This window comes from Diabrotica virgifera, chromosome 7 (assembly GCF_917563875.1).
Source record: "Diabrotica virgifera virgifera chromosome 7, PGI_DIABVI_V3a".
Lineage (NCBI taxonomy): Eukaryota > Metazoa > Arthropoda > Insecta > Coleoptera > Chrysomelidae > Diabrotica > Diabrotica virgifera.
In genome coordinates this window covers 79,914,816-79,933,540 of record NC_065449.1, presented here as the reverse complement: position 1 = coordinate 79,933,540, position 18,725 = coordinate 79,914,816, and the positions used below count along the sequence as shown (strand labels likewise).

Genomic DNA, 18,725 nt, shown 5'->3' with positions numbered 1-18,725 from the left:
GAAAAAGAACTGGGAGAAGAACAAGCAGCGTTTAGACCAGCAAGACAGACAAACGATAACATTTACATCATTAGAAATATAATAGAAAGAAGTATTGACTCGGGGGGAAAGCTCATTCTAGCATTCATAGATCTAAGGGCAGCATTCGACTCTATAGAAAGACAAATTATATGGAAATGCTTGCAGAACATGAAAGTACCAAGTACACTGATAAAAATAATTGAAAATATATACGGAGTAGTAAAAGGACGTGTACAGATAGCAGGAGAAAGATCTGAAGAATGCAATTGGGAAAGAGGTATCAAGCAAGGAGACAGTCTTAGTCCGCTACTATTCATAATAGTCATGAATGAATTGACTAGAAATGCTGGAGAAAGAACGAACCAAATACAGACAACAATAGGATACCAAAGATTACAGCCAATAAAAATAGAAGCCCTATTGTATGCGGATGACATAGTCCTTATAGCAGATTCTGTGACAAAAATGCAAAAACTTATAAATATATGGACAGAAGAAATAGAGAAATTAAAAATGGAAATAAACATCGAGAAAAGTAAAATAATGGTCATCGGCGAAAAGGAAGAAAATGAAGTAATTATAAAATGCAAAAATACTCAACTGGAAATAGTTACAGCATATGATTATCTTGGAAGTATTATTACCAATGATGGGAAAATAGACCTCGAAATAACAAACAGAACTAAAAAATCAAATAAACTGTACTACGCACTAGCGCCAATTCTGAGGAAAAAAGAATTGTCCCACGAAACAAAAATTAAAATATATAATACGATTGTGATACCGACGATACTGTATACAAGCGAAAATTGGACTTTACAGAAAAAGCATAATAGTAGGATAAATGCAATTGAGATGAGACATTTACGTGCTATAGCCGGAAAGACCAAATGGGATAGAATAAGAAATGAGACAATAAGAGGGATAACTAAACAGGAACCAATAATGAATAAAATAATAAAGAGGCAATTAAACTGGTATGGACATCTGATGAGAATGAAACCTAGTAGACTAGCAAGGAAAATTCACGAAACAAGGAATATTACAAAAAAGAAAAAAGGCAGGCCGAAGAAAAAATGGATACAGCAAATAGTAGAAGCAGGAAAAATCAAACAGAAAACGCTAGAAGAAATGAAACTAATAGCACAGGACCGAAAAGAATGGAAGAGATGGGTGAATATGTAGCTAAATTAAACCCAAATCCGACACCTGAAAGGGTATAAGGAAGGGGAGAAAGAAAGAAAGATAACCGATTTTCAAAATTAAACATGCGTTGGAAAGGCAATGATCTGTGCTATCAGAAGCCGCAAAGGTCGGGCTTAAATTTTTGAAATTTTTGGGAGTTTTGGGGACGAGAACGAAAAACAGGCTTTAAATGGGAAGGGCCGTAAAATCCACACTCTTGGACCAAAATGGAGAAGTAACATATGGATGGACGAGTCTTTTCCTAAACTTTAAGATGGGATTTGGCCTAATTTTCAATTCAGTCAGGTTTAGAAAATCGAAAATTTCGTGTGTATATAGTGTCGCATGTAGAGGTGTTGTGCGCCACTGGTGAGAACTACCGTTCTCTGTGGATAAAACTTGTATCTAAAAAACCCTACATTTTTCTACGGTATCTTTTTTTCGTATCTCTTATCATTTTCGAGTTACATGAAGAAAAAGGAAGATTTTTAAGAAAATTTAAAGATTCGCTCTATAATTGGATCTTACTTTTTTCAAAAACCATTCATTTTAAACACCTCCAACTTTTTGAACATATAAATAGCACTATAATAAAAAGTATTGTAAAAGGAAAACGATGCATTTAAATTCTTGTGGATGAGGGGCTAAATAAAATTCTCATTTTTTCTTAAAATACACTAGTCATCAATGTTTTTTTACAGCATATCTCGCTTAGTTTAAATATAATCGACATTTAATAGTGCTCCTTTTGAAGTTCTCTTCAAGCACTACAAAAGATATTGGTAGCATTATACACCTAAAATCGACCGTTTCTTTGTTGTTATTTCAAGTTGAATACACCGATATGAGCATGCACCAAAAAACAAGATCTTCTCACCTACCATATCTCCTTTTGTATTATAACTTGAAGATTTATAAAAGCAACATCTTTATTTTTTTATAAGCTACAAAAATATTTTATACAGTTTTTTTCGTTAGATCCATAGTTGTTAACGTAATCGCAAAAACCGTCCGTGTCATTTTTCAATAACAATTGCAAATTTTCAACCAAGAATAACTCACAAAGTATTGAGTTTTCGAAAATAGTTATTTATGGAACAGTTCGTGAAGTATGCTTCTTGCGAACACACGCGATGTTTAGAGCACGAGTGACAACGGGGCGAGTGCTATACATAGCGTAAGTTCGCAAAAAGTACTTCACGCACAGTTTCATACAATATTTTATCTATGATGAACAAATAAAAAAACTGTAACTCTTCGTCACTGGAATTCATTTCTATTCTACAATTTTTAGAACTATGACATTTAAAAATTCCAACTTCTTTCAAACCACAAAACTGTCAAAACTTTTGTCGTAATTTATTGCTCATTATGTCATCACCATGACAACGCGAAAGTTAAGGATATTTGATTATATGAAAGTGTGTCAAAAACAGTGCGAAAAAGTAAGTTTCATTTAAAATGCATTGTTAATTCACGCATACTTTAAACACATCACGCACTGCTACCTATAATGACAGTTTTCACAAACTAAAAACTTATACATAATATGACGTAGAGTAGATAATAGTTATTTATGAAACAGTTCGTGAAGTATGATTTTTCGAACGCACGCGAATTTTAGAGCACGAGCGACAACGGAGCGAGTGCTATAAATCGCGTAAGTTCGCAAAAAGTACTTCAAGCACAGTTTTATACAATATTTTATCTACGATAAACAAATATAAAAAGCTGTAACTCTTCGTCACTGGAATTCATTTCTATTCTACAATTTTTAGAACTTTGACATTTAAAAATTCTAACTACTTTCAAACCACAAAACTGTCAAAACTTTTGTTGTAATTCATTGCTCATATTGTCATCACCATGACAACGCGAAAGTTAAGGATTGTCACCATGACAACGCGCAGGTTAAAACAGTTCGAAAAAGTAAATCCCATTTAAAATACATTGTTACTTTACGCACACTTTAAATCCTTCACGCACTGCTATCTATAATGACAGTTTTCACAAACTAAAAACTTATACATAATATGACATAGAGTAGATAAAAAAAATTATAGAACAGTTTTTGTGTAGAATAAGTTTCTCTACCCAATTCCGTGGATATTTTAACCAAAAAATTTTCCACCCCCAAGGTGTGGGAACCACCCCCCAAGACAAAAGCACACATCGGCATAGGGTAGACTTTGTTTCTTGAGCTATAGATATTTGCATAGTTAACACGTGATTTGTGTCTACCGCTTTACAAAAGCAATCCGTATAGATTATTAGCAATATTACTGAGTCATAAATCAGGCCAACAACGCTACACACGTCCTGATACGATAAATTTGTCAGGATGTTGGAATAGTAAGACCACCCGACAAAATCAGTCAGCATTACTGTCGGGATTACTCATTGTTGGCGTGCGACAAGCTTACACAGTACACACGCTCCAACAGTAAGAACCAACGTTGTCAGCCCGACAGTCCGGTGCTTTTGTCAGAGCGTGTGTAGACGGCTTAAAGCATATTAGGGCCTCGATTTTTGACCCTTCGCTTCGTTATCGAACGTATTCGCTTCGTATACTAAACAGATACGAAGCGTATACGTTCTATAACGAAGCGAAGGGTCAAAAATCAAGGCCCACGGGACAATAATTTTTAGTTGTTTTTTAAAGAGTTATTAATAACACACTAAGTAATATACAAATTTATTCTCTTTTCTAGAATTTGTGACATGTTTACTCTCTATATATAATAACTTTTTGAGGTGAAAGCGTGTGTTCAATGGTTGTAATGTCTGAAGCATGGTTGTGTTCGTGTCGAATCATAACAGTTTTTCCATATGTATAAAGGACAGATTTACATTTGCTTCGTCTGTAATTCACACACGTCCATCTGGTTTTTTCTGGAGTTTTTCGATGAATTGTATATTCATAAAAATCGACAATAAGCTTCGGATATTTTAATCCTTGTCTTATATAAATTATACCTTCTTCTTGATGTGCTGGATCAGGAATCTTAGATTTTGGAAAACACATACCTAAAAACACCAATTTTAATCAACGTTAATTTATTTACGCTTTATGTTTTTAGGCGAATAGAAGAAAGAAGAATGGCGAGAATTGCTCGACATAAATAGTCAACAGGACCTAGTAGAAGCCGACCCCAAAAAAATGGAGCGACAATCATTGATACAGATGGATGAAGAATGACGTTTAAATACGCGATTTTCGTAGAATAAATCACGAAGAAGAAGAAAAAGACGCTATAATGCATTCTAATTTTCAACAGTTTAGCTAACAATCGTTCTAAAATTAAACTGTTGGGATCTCACAATTTTCACAACAAACTACACAGATTCGCTTAACCCATTAGCGCCCAGCGTTACCATATGGTAACGTAAAACACATGATTTTTAAAAATTCTGCGGTAACATGAATTAGTCAGCCACATATTTTGAGAACTATCGTTTCTAGGAATACTTCGGGTACCTATAAAACATAACGGATTCGTATTTTAGCCTTTTCTCAACAGCCGAGAGATAATCATATGACAGTGTGGTTTAAATTTATAGAAAAAGATGGACGTCCGTTTTGCGTAAGCAATTTTTGATAGTCTTCTAGTAACTATATTTGCATATTTAAAAAAAAAACTAAGTTTATTATACCCCAACTTATTATAAATTGTTGTATTTTATCAACAATTAAATGTAGCGAATTCGGTAGGAATAGTCAAGGTACGCCGTTACCATATGGTTGCGGTGGGCGCTTACGGAGTCATAATCTTATTTTTTTTCAGTCGTGGATTTTTGTTAGCAAAAGCGATAGTGTTACTGGTGCGATAGAAAGATAACTCTGTTGTTACAATAACATCTACGAGTTGTGGTGATTCAGCATTGGGCACGGTAAAAAGATTTTATCATGAAGAAAAAGGCCACATTCAAGTAAGTCGGCCTCACTATATTGCTGAATACAACAAAATATGGTGGGTACTGACTGGATGGATCAAGGTGTTTCAACCTACCGAGTAGCAATTTGCAGTAAAAAATGGTACTGGCAAATTGTAACATGGTTGTTGGATGTTGCAGTCCATAATTCATGGCATTTATATAAAAAAAATATATTCTTGCTATCGTTTAGGAGAGAATTGACCCAAGTTCTTCTCGCAAGATATGGAAGTCGTCCCTTATATACAGGAAGACTTAGTCTACATAGACAGAACTTGCCAGATCTTCGTTTTGATTGCTTCGACCATTTGTTACATCAAGCAGTAGAAGGCGATGTGCTGGAGACAGATGTACAACATCTGGACGAACAATGTGTAAAAAATGCAACGTTGGTTTGTGTATTAATTGTTTTATAGGATACCACACCAGACGATGAAAATATTCTGTGAAATAAACATTTAAAAAAAAATAAAAATTTTGGTTTCAACGATCCTAAAAGATCCTTAAGCGCCCAGCGTTACCATATGGTAACACCATATAATTTAAAAAAAAAGACAACAAACCGAAAAACTTGTTTTTTGGATTAAATTATTAACACTTTCATCAAATTAACCCCAAAAGTAAAGATTTTTAAATAAAAAAAAACTTGGGCGTTAATGGGTTAACTTAACACGTTAACGGACAGTGCGTCAAATTTATAAGCAAGTGTCGTGACACTATATGATTTCTTTTGGCGCTTACAGTTTATGGAAACAAAGTTTTTTAACATTTTTTGTAAATATGTCGATGACGACCATGGATGTTGTGTCACACTTTATACAGGGTGTCCAGAAACTCTACCGACAAACGAAGACAGGAGATTCTTCAGATAATTTTAAGATAATCTAACCCAATTCACTTAGTCCGAAAATGCTTCCTAAGGGAGCTAGAGCTCTTTGAAGATGCGTCTTGTAATTAGTTTTTCTTAAATACCTCCAGAGCGCTTCTATTTAGAAAAACAAAAATTGGTACGCATATTTATCTACAAGATATAAATCTAATCCATCCATTTCAAATTTCTAGTACCGATCATAGGCGTCCGTTTCGGGTAGGGCAACGGTTATTTTATCGCATAACTTTTTTATCTTTAACTTTTATGCATTTCTGACACTGGATTATGAAATTGTCAAGTATTCTAGTACTAAAAGGTATTCTTGTTTGAAATTGGTAGGACACACCGTTTTCTAGACAAATCGATTTGAAAATTTTTCGCTTTTTAAATAAAAAAAAATTTCAAAAAAAAAACTGTTTAGAAAGACGAAAACTGGCACATTTATTTATATTCCAGAGCTAAATCAATTTCATTAATTGCGAATTTCTAGTACTGGTCATAGGCGTCCGTTTTGGGTAGGTCAACAGTTATTTTATAGCATAACTTTTTTGTCTTGAATTTTTGAGCATTTTTGACACTAGATTATTAAATTATGAGGTATTCGAGTACTAAATGTTACTCTTACTTTATGTTAGTAAAATACTTCGTTTATTTGTTGAAAAGTTCTTTCAATTTTTTTTCAAATTCCAAAAACGAAAAACTTTCAAATCGATTTTTCTAGAAAACGGTGTGTCCTACCGACTTAAAGCAAGAGTACTTTTTAGTACCAGAATACCTCACAATTTAATAATCTGGTGTCAAAAATGCATAATAGTTAAGGACAAAAAAGTTATGCGATAAAATACCCGTTGCTCTACTCAAAACGGACGCTTATGACCACTACTAGAAATTTGCAATAGATGGAATCGATTCATCTCTGAAAAGTAAATACGCATACCAATTTTCGTTTTTCTAAATAGAAGTGTTCTGGAGGTATTTAAGAAAAACTAATTTCATGGCGCCATCTTCAAAGAGCTCTAGCTCCCTTAAGAAGCATTTTCGGACTATGTGAATTGGGTTAAATTGTCTTAAATTATCTGAGGAATCTCCTGTCTTCGTTTGTCGGTAGAGTTTCTGGACACCCTGTATATATGTACCTATCTGTAGATGTAATGTGACACAAAATCTACCGATTTTTGTCATAACTCGTTATTTCAAAAAATGACGTCTATAGACGTTGTGTCACATTACATCAATGGAAATTAGACGTCTATAGACGTTCTGTCCGTCAACGTGCTAACCAGTACTTTCTCACATTAAAAGTAGTGGGTTGTAAAATCGCCATCAAGTGATCGATTTGAAATCAAATAAAAACAATATTTAGTATTATTACCAATTCCCTGCGAGTATGGTCAAATCTAAATTCAAATCATTCAAAACTATTTCTGTAAATTGTCCCTAGTATAATATGATAATATGATAGTCTTTAAATTTTTTGCAAAATGCAATAATTTTTCAGTTTTCCACATGTCCATTCCACAATTCAATTTGTTTGTTTATCGTCATATTATACAGGGTGTAACAAAAATACAGGTCATAAATTAAATCACATATTCTGGGACCAAAAATATTTCGAATGAACCTAACTTACCTTAGTACAAATATGCACAGAAAAAAAGTTATAGCCCTTTGAAATTACAAAATGAAAATCAATTTTTTCGAGTATATCGAAAACTATTAGAGATTTTTTATTGAAATGGGATATGTGGCATTCTTATGATAGGTGCATCTTAAAGAAAAAATATAGTGAAATTTGTGCTCCCCATAAAAATTTTATGGGGGTTTTGTTCCCTTAAATCCCCCCAAACTTTTCTGTACGTTCCAATTAAATTATAATTGTAATACCATTAGTTCAATTCAATATTTTTAAAACTTTTTTGGCTCTTAGTATTTTTTCGATAAGGCAGTTTTTATCTAGTTGCGGCTTCTTTTTTAATATGTTTACATAAAAATTTTATGGGGGTTTTGTTCCTTTAAACCCCCCAAATGTTTGTGTACGCTCCAATTAAACTATCACTGCGATACCATTAAACAAAATGTTTTTAAAACTTTTTTGCCTCTTTGTATTTTTTCGAGAAGGCACCTTTTATCGAGATATGGCTTCTTTTTTACTACGGTTCAAAATATATCTAAAAATGTAAATCATACATAAATTTTCATATTATTACCAAGTCTCCATAATCGTACTTAACCATATACAAATATGTGGTGCATTTGACAAAATATTCAAAATATCTCGATAAAAACTGACTTTTCGAAAAAGTACTAGGAGCCAAAAAAGTTTTAGAAATATTGTGTTTAACTAATGGTACTACAATAATAATTTAATTGGAACGTACACAAAAGTTTGGGGGGATTTAAAGGAACTAAACCCCCATAAAATTTTTATAGGGTGTTCAATTTTCACTATAATTTTTTCTTAAGATGCTACTGTCATAAGAATGCCATATGTCCATTTTCAATAAAAAATCTTTAATAGTTTTCGATATATTGAAAAAAATCGATTTTCATTTTGTAACTTCAAAGGGTTGTAAATTTTTTTATATGCACATTTGTACTAAGGTAAGTTAGGTTCAATCAAACTATTTTTGGTCCCAGAATATGTGATTAAATTTATGACCTGTATTTTCGTTACACCCTGTATAGCAAATATGTCGACATTTTGCTTTTATAACAGTTTGCAATCATATCATTTACCCATATAGCAATGTACCTATGTATGTATATGAGATAGGAAAAGTAAAATTAGTATAATAATAATAAAGGCAGTTTTTGTTTTTATTCGACTCAGAGTTGGACCACCATCTCCATATAGCTATTTCAGCATCCTATGCAGCTTCAGTGAAGCTATGCAGTCACAACTCTGAAGCGAATATCAACAACACTGCCTACTTAAGGGAAACCATCGCGATACAATGATTCCACCTTTTGAGACGCAATTTAGCGACATCTCTCGCAAAACGAGGAAAATAACGAAAAGCCCTAGATACAAAGTTTACTACTTTTTAAACAATTAGAATATTTGAAATAAAAATATAATAAACAATATTTTAAATCCAAGACTTTTCGTTAATAAACTACTTTCTGGCTGCCTCCTGTATCTCTGGCTTTTACAATATATAAGCACAAGAGCCGACGAAAATAGGAGAAAGCAAATAGAGGACACTTTGGCCACGCATTTACCTTCTTTCCGTCCAGGAAAAGGACCGAAAGACAGTTTCTAAATACTCAAGTCTGAGTAAAGATGAAAAATAATAAAGGCAGTTTTTGTTTTTATTCGACCCAGAGTTGGACCACCATCTCCATATAGCTATTTCAGCATCCCATACATCTTCAGTGAAGCTATGCAATCACAACTCTGAAGCGAATAACACCAACCCTGCCTATGTAAGGGAAACCATCGGGATACAATGGTTCCACCTTTTGAGACGCAATCTAGCGACATCTCTCGCAAAACGAGGAAAACAACGAAAAGCCCTAGATACAAAGTTTACTACTTTTTAAACAATTAGAATAATTGAAATAAAAATATAATAAACAATATTTTAAATCCAAGACTTTTCGTTAATAAACTGCTCTCTGGCTGCATCCTGTATCTCTGGCTTTTACAATATATAACCACAAGAGATGACGAAAATAGGAGAAAGCAAATAGAGGACACTTTGGCCACGCATTTACCTTCTCTCCGTCTAGGAAAAGGACCGAATTTAGTATGTTATTAAAATTAGTATATTATTCAACGAGCATGTAATGATGGTTATTGCTCACGATGATGAAGTTTGCGACACGAGCCGTAGGCGAGTGTCGTAATTCATCAGAGTAAGTAATAGCCATTACATGCGAGTAGAATACTATACTTTTTCTACAACCGTTTTTTATTTTTATTAGTAAAAAAATATAATTATCAGCTACTTGAGATTAAAATTATAATTTACAAAAATAAATTTTGTTTACCAATAGTACACGCCTGATTAGGTAACTTGTTGCTACTATTAGCAAATACTGCTTTATGTATTGTAAAAAATACAACCAGAAATAGTCTCTCAAGTTAAATTCGGTTCCGAAAAATTATAAGCAGTGTACATACTGACATTGCAATAAATAGAAAATGGCTATTATCGGTGGACGTATTTATATACGACTAATATTAAAAGTGACATGCACCACTTGAACCTAACTTCAGCTCGTGAGTAATGACCCCTGAATAATGAACTATTTTCTACGACCGTTTAATAACATGCTCACTATTCACTATTTTTTAATACGAGAAGTAGCACCCATTACTTTACCCGTGACTAATAGTTCATTATTCGTTCACTTATTCATTATGATACAGAATAAAAATCTGTATCATAATGAAAATATATACCATAATGAAGCCCATGGGCCTGATCCAGATGGGCAGGTATGCAGAAATGATAGACTGCAGGTGCAGATGGTAGTTTAAGGAAGAGTGTTAAAATTGTGGTATTTAAAAAAGTTACAACAAAGCAATAGGTATATACGTTACCAAAGAAAATAATAAAAATAAATAGGTTGCAGAATATCTCTGTGTTTTATTTTTTATTGTGTTCTTTTCAGACACTGTGATTTTAATTGAATGGAAGACAGATGTTTTAGTTGAATGCCCGACGGTACGAACTGTCGATGTTACGAATTAGGCTACGGCTCCACGGGCTGGAAATTGACGCTAGCAGTAGCCGCAAAACTAACTTAAGGTTCCGCAGAACGGAATAGGAATAGCCGAACTGTACCGACTACAGGACTTGTGCGTAGTCGGTTCAGTTCGGCTATTCCTATTCCGTTTCGTGGAACCTTGAGGTCGTTTTGCGGCTACTGCTAGCGTCAATTTCCAGCCCGTGGAGCCGTAGCCTTAGTGTTACGAATAAGTGTCGCATGTCGCCGTTATGAATTGAGGGCGTTGCAAATTATGCGTTACCATTTGTGTGGTTACGCACTGTCGCGTTACGAACTGTCTTGTCACGTATTAATTGATGAAGCTATATATAATATTTTCCAATATACAGAGAGAGTCTGTAATTTGGAATAAATTCAATATCTCAAATACTAATTGTTTTTTTGAAAAATGCTCATACCCTTCGATTAGTATTTCAAATTGTCCTTTTTGAAATACAATAATAATGTATACAGGGTGTCCCAATTGAGAGATATGACGTCAACGTTGATTTTCTTAAATGGCAATACTGTCCTTCTGATAGCTATTTTGATAGGGTGTGTAAAGTTATACATAACTGCAAAATATCAAATTTTTATTCTCTACTATTCACAAGATAATAGAAAGTAACCAAGGTATGTCTGTAATTTGGATTAAAGTCAATAATTAAACCACTAATGGTTTTTTTGAAGAATGCTCATACCCGTCGATCAGTATTTCAAATTGTCATTTTTAACATACAATAATAATGTATACAGGGTGTCACAATTTAGAGATATGACGTCATCGTTGATTTTTTTTAAATGGCAACACTGTCATTTTGATTGCTATTTTGATAGGGTGTGTAAAGTTATACACAAATTCAAAATTTCAAATTTCTATTCTCTACCATTTACAAGATAATAAAAAATAACAAAGTTATGAAAAACAAGTAATCAAATAAAAATAATTGAATTTAATTATTTCAATTAAGCAAATACTCATAATGTTGCCCTAAATTATTGTCAAATTGTCAATGGGCAACGTTATGAGCATTTGCTTAATTGAAATAATTAAATTCAATTATTATTTGATTACTTGTTTTTCATAACTTTGTTATTTTGTATTATCTTGTAAATGGTAGGGAATAAAAATTTGAAATTTTGCAGTTGTGTATAACTTTACACACCCTATCAAAATAGCTATCAAAATGATAGTGTTGCCTTTTAAGAAAATCAACGATGATGTCATATCTCTAATTTAGGACACCCTGTATTATTATTATTGTACGTCAAAAATGACAATTTGAAATAATAATCGACGGATCTGGGCATTTCTCAAAAAAAAACAATTAGTATTTTAAGTATTGAATTTATTCCAAATTACAGACATAACTTTGTTATTTTCTATTATTATCTTGTAAATGGTAGAGAATAAAAATTTGATATTTTGCAGTTGTGTATAACTTTACACACCCTATCAAAATAGCTATCAAAATGACAGTGTTGCCAGTTAAGAAAATCAACGATGACGTCATATCTCTCAATTGGGACACCCTGTATACATTATTATTGTATGTCAAAAAGGACAATTTGAAATACTAATCGAAAGATCTGAGCATTTTTCAAAAAAACAATTGGTATTTGAGATATTGAATTTATTCCAAATTACAGACTCTCTCTGTATAAATATACCTTTATTTTTAAGAACTTCTAAAACACTTTTTACAGTGGAGGTATATCTCCCTTTACAGCTCTAACAACAAACACATTCTGGGACTGTAATACTTCTGGATCCGGGTATTCATCGGGTTGGTGATTATGATCATTATACACATAAATGGTATTTTTTCCCTCGTTGGTGGTGGTATATAAGAAAGCAAGACATCTATTACTTCTATGCTTTTTACACCTCCATCTTGACCTGGTTGATTGGCGTAAAGCTATGTGATAACCGTGACCGTTAAGAATCAACTTTGGGTGTTTATGTGCTTTGGTTAAATAAACGATAGCTGAAAATAAAACTACTTAGGAAAAATTTAGTACATAATATATGAAACAGATAATCTATACGTAGAAAATTAAACTTGTATATTATGAATTTTGTCTTTTTTAAATGCCATGTAATAAAAAGTCTATTTCGGTATTTAACTTAAAATGTTAACTAAATTTAGGGACACATTACGATACCTTATGTTAGTCAAAAATAAAGAATATTTATTAGCGATTTTTTTCTTAAATAACTATGCCACTAGATTTAGAGTGACTTCAAAGAGCTGTATCAAAAATTTCATTAAATTATAAAAAAATGATTGCTAAAGGTTCTAGTTCTAAACCAAGGCCAGAATCAGAGAAAAAAATAATAATAATAAAAAAATGAGCGATGTTTAATCTCAAATATTCATACTGCATATCCGAATATTAAACAGGGAAATTAACGCCCTAATCAACGAAATATTGTTTTTCTACTGCCGCCCGTGCTAAAAGAGCCACTTTCACGCACGCATTTCGTTTCCGAAATTGCACGGAGTGCGTGAAAGTAAATTTTCCCGCACGGCGTGCGAGAAAGTAAAATACCTTGTAATATGGCATTATAATATATTATAAGACATGCAATAAACTATTATTTAGATAATATTTACTAATTTATCGAAAATTTATCTTATTGTGTTCATGTTTTAATGAAATTAGCGAGATAATAATTAATTAGCGAGAAATAAAATTATTTTGACATAATATTTAAAAGTCAGATCAGTAGACAATTACAATGGTTTTGAATCGTCGTCATGGAAACCAATATCGTCGTCGTGCTAACCCATTATATTGAAAATTTGGTTTTGACGAACTTGTCAAAAAATGAATTTTTCTACGACCGTGCTAAAAGAGCCACTTTCACGTACGCATTTCGTTTCCGAAAGTTGCACTTTCCCGCACGGCGTGTGTGAAAGTAAATTTTCCAGCACGGCGTGCATGAAAGTAAAATACTTTGTAATATGGGATTATAATATATTATAATACATGCAATAAACTAATATTTACATATTATTTACTAATTTATTTCAAATTTATCTTATTGTGTTCATGTTTTAATGAAATTAGCGCGATTAATTCATTCATAGGGGATTCTGACCAATAGAAAGATACAGAAATCTAAATTAAATTGATAATTTTTGATAATTTCCCGTCGTCAAGAATATTACGTCAGATGCCCTTCGTTGCTATGAAAAAATACATTCATAGTCCAGAGAAATAAGATTTTTCTCGTGACACATCCCCCTCCAGGCCAAAACCAAATTTTTTGAGTAGTATGGACATCTATATTAATAATCTATATGTTTCCTGCAGCCGATTTTGATGATATACATAGCTATAAACAAATGAAGATCAAAAAACGCTAAATTTTCGCTTTTTTTCATCTATTACTAAAAAGTAAAGCATTTTTAAACAAATTTGAGAGTAAGAAACTGATAAACCATATAAAAAACTTCAATATGGCGTTCACTGCACATGTCTATCCTTATTCGTTGCTTAGAAAATTGCAAAATAAATCATAACTTTTGAGATTTTATAAATGTTCATAACTTATGTAAAAATTAAGTTAGAACTTTCTTGTTACACGAAATGCTGAGACTTCTGGTGCTTAAATTATATTCTAAATTTCAAAGCAATTGGTCAAATAGTTTAAAAGTTATTTAATTTGTTATGACAAAAAATAGTTATAAATAGTGTAAAATTATTTTGCAAGAACATGTCGATTTATGCTTATAAACAATTAGAATAACTTTTTAACCATTACCCGTAGAAAAATTATTTTTCCATATTTAGAAAGACTAAATTTTTATACACATTTAGAAAAAAAAACAATTGTCCTACGACAATTAGGGACAAAGTTAGCCCCCTTCTTTTTTTTAATTCACGGCAGCTTTTTTTATAACAATTAAGAAATAAAATTAGCCGCATTTGAAAGAACATACTTCAAAGTTTTAACGTACCAAGTATACAAAAGATTTCCTTTCAAGGAAATCGTCCACAAAGCTTAAAAATGTGGCCCTTAAAATCGGCCGGCGTTGAAACTTGGGATAGCGATGAGAGGGGGGAAGGAGCTGTTAACTGTATCTCTGGTCCTCGATTATTTATTTCGTTGTTTCTTTTTTTAATTTGTATGTACTTTTTATTACGTACATTACGAATATGCGTTATTTAAATAAACTAATTGTTATATACAACATCAAATTTGTTTAAACAATTTATTTTCAATTTTTTTAATAATATTTGATGTAACTTTTATTGTAAAACGTACATATTAGTTATACAGGGCGTAACAAAAATACAGGTCATAAATTAAATCACATATTCTGGGACCAAAAATAGATCGATTGGTCCTAACTTACCTTAATACAAGTGTGCACATAAAAAAAGTTATAGCCCTTTGAAGTTACAAAATGAAAATCGATTTTTTCCAATATATCGAAAACTATTAGAGATTTTTTATTTAAAATGGACATGTATCATTCTTATGACAGGAACATCTTAAAAAGAAAAATTATAGTGAAATTTTTGCATCCCATAAAAATTTAATGGGGGTTTTGTTCCCTTAAACCCCCCAAACTTTTGTGTACAACCCAATTAAATTATTATTGTGGTACCATTAGTTAAACTCACTGTGTTTAAAACTTTTTTGCCTCTTATCATTTTTTCGATAAGGCAGTTTTTATCGAGTTGCTGCTTCTTTTTTAATATGTTTACATAAAAATTTTATGGGGGTTTGTTCCTTTACACCCCTCAAATGTTTGTGTACGTTCCAATTGAACTATTACTGCGGTACCATTAGTTAAACACAATGTTTCTAAAACTTTTTTGTCTCTTAGTATTTTTTCGATAAGGCACCCTTTTATCAAGATGTGGCTTCTTTTTTAATATGGTTCTAAATATGCCTAAAAATGTAAATTATAAATAATAAATTTTCATACGATTACCAAGTCTTCATAATCGTACTTAACCATATTATCCAAATATGTGGTGGATTTGACGAATATTTAAAATATCTCAATAAAAACTGACTTTTCAAAAAAGTACTAAGAGGCAAAAAATTTTAAAAACATTCTGTTTAACTAATAGTACCACATTAATAATTTAATTGGAACGAACACAAAAGTTTGGGGGAGTTTAAAGGAACAAAACCCCCATAAAATTTTTATGGGGTGTCAAAATTTTACTATAATTTTTTTGTAAGATGCTCCTGCCATAAAAATACCACATGTCTATTTTCAATAAAAAATCTCTTCTATATATTGGACAAAATCGATTTTCATTTTGTAAATTCAAAGGGCTGTAATTTTTTGTATGTGCATATTTATATTAAGGTAAGTTAGGTTCAATCGAACTATTTTTGGTGCCAGAATATGCGATTAAATTTATGACCTGTATTTTTGTTACACCCTGTAATTATTATATTACTAATCCTATTCAATTATTCCTAAATCTAAAATTGGCTTATAATATTAAATTGAAAATAAAAAATCTCAAATAAACTAGGATTTATTTCTTGATAAACATGCTACTAGATAAACGAAAAATGAAATGTAACAAAATTAGAGAGAGGATAAAAAGAACAAAATTATTTTCAGAAATTTTCTACAATATTGTAATAATTGTATCTTACAACATTGAAAGTTATAATTTTAAGATTGCAAAAAAACAAAAATTAAGATATTTCATACATTTTGTTATGATAGCAAGACTATTAAAATAAAATTAAAGGAGGTTTATCTAGGAATACTTGTATTTTTATGAAAAACGTAACAATTATCAGTTACCCATTTATTATAAGTTTTTGTAAAGTCAAGTGCATATGATCCACTCCTATAATTGCCAACAAAGTCATCCTAAAAATATCGTAAAAGAATTTCCAAAAATTGTTTACACAATTTACATAGTTAATTAAATAACCACTTTATTAACAAAAAACATATCCGTAACGTACGCAAAGAGTATATACAGATTAAAAAAAGAAACTCCAAAATAGATAATAGAGAAAGATTTAAGTTTTGATAATCGAAGTCCATAAACTATTTATATCTCTGTACTAACAAGTACTCGGTGCAACCAGTTTTGCAAGATCAGATAGTTTATTTTAATAAAATATCTGATATAAAGAAAATCTGTTGATCGGATCGGCACTAACGGTTCTTAGCTTAATTTCCAACCCCAATCAATTACGTTTATCTCTTTTTTGGTGGTTCTGTAACTTCAGTTTTTCATTCATCTAATAGCATGTTTACTAAAAAAATAAAACCTAGTTTATTTGAGATTTTCTGATTTCCATTTACCAATTTAGAAACCATCGAATGGGATAATTTGTTTTTTCATACTTTAAATTATTATTAAGTTTAATAAAAACTATGTATTATTATATTATTCATAAATATGTATGTTTTGTGATTAAAATTACTTCAAATTTTTTTAAAAAAAATTGAAAAAAAAATTGTTTAAACAAATTTGATGGTGTATATAACAATTAATTTATTTAAATAATGCATACTCGTACTGTACGCAAAAAGTACATACAAATTAAAAAAATAAACGTCGAAATTCATATGCGAGAACAAGAGATACAGCTAACATTTCCTTCCCCCTTCTCATCGATCTCCCAAGTTTCGAGGCCGGCCGATTTTAAGGGTCACATTTTGAAGCTTTGTGGAAAAGTATATATTTTTTATATTTGGTACACTAAAACTCTGAAGTATGTTATTTCCAATGTGACTGATTTGATTTCGTAATTGTTATAAAGAAAGCTGCTGTGAATTAAAAAATGGGGGGCGGCAACTTCGTCCCTAATGGTCCTAGGACAATTTTTTCTTTTTTTAAATTTGTATAAAAATTCACTCTTTCTAAATGTGAAAAAATAATTTTTCTACGGGTAACGGTTAAAAAGTTATTCTAATTGTTTATAAGCAAAAAATCGACATTAGTATAGTATAGTTGATCCAAAAGATGGCATAACCCAGACATCCAAAGTGAAAGTTATCCTTCAACATCAAATTGTTCTATATGGTCCACACAATGTCTAGAAAAAAGTCACACCATTTTGAGCGTCGGGTTTGGGGGGAGAGGGGGGAGAAATCGGTAAATTCGTAGTTTTTTAAGTTTTTGGTCTATATTTCTAAAACTATGCCGTTTAGCATGAACAACCTTCTATACAAAACTGTTCTACATTAAATTTGAAATAAAAAGGCCCTATGCATAATCTTTCTAAAATTCATGGTTCCAAAGTTAGAGAGGTATTATAGTATAACTGGTCCAAAAAAAGGCCTAACCCAAACATCCAAAGTAAAAGTTTTCCTCCAACACCAAATTGTTCTGTATGGTCCACATATTGTTCAGTAAAAAGTTACACCATTTTGAGCGTCCGGTTTGGGGGGCAGATGGGGGAGAAATCGGTAAATTAGTAGTTTCTTTACATTTTTCGTCAATATTTCTAAAACTATGCTTTATCGTAAACAATGTTATATACAAAAATGTTCTACATAAAATTTAAAACAAAAAATATTGTATACATAATTGTTATAACATCAACGGTTTCAGAATTACGGAGGGTGAAATGTCGAGGTTTTCGATACTTTTTATATTTTTTGGGTAATGTATGGTATAATTATACCAAAAACCCAGACATTCAAAGTGAAAGTTATCCTCCAACACCAAATTGTTCTATATGGTCCACATAATGTTCAGAAGAAAGTCACACCATTTTGAGAGTCGGGTTTGGGGGGAGAGGGGGGAGAAATCGGTTAATATAAAAAGTATCGAAAACCTCCACATTTCACCCTCCGTAACTCTGGAACCGTTGATTTTATAACAATTATGTATAGAAGCTTTTTTGTTTTAAATTTTATGTAGAACATTTTTCTATAGATCATTCCTTACGCTAAAGCATAGTTTTAGAAATATTAACGAAAAACTTAAAAAAACTACTAATTTACCGATTTCTCCCCCATCTCCCCCCCAAACCAGACGCTCAAAATGG

General features: G+C 31.7%; 1 long non-coding RNA gene across 1 annotated transcript; it reads right to left on the bottom strand.

Moving 5' to 3' along the window:
- Positions 1-3,889: 3,889 nt before the first annotated feature.
- LOC126888027 (uncharacterized) lies at positions 3,890-12,710 on the bottom strand. Its single transcript, XR_007699357.1, has 2 exons — positions 12,398-12,710; positions 3,890-4,233 (listed from the first exon to the last, which is right to left on the bottom strand). It is a non-coding gene; the product is annotated as an uncharacterized LOC126888027 (long non-coding RNA).
- Positions 12,711-18,725: the final 6,015 nt, after the last annotated feature.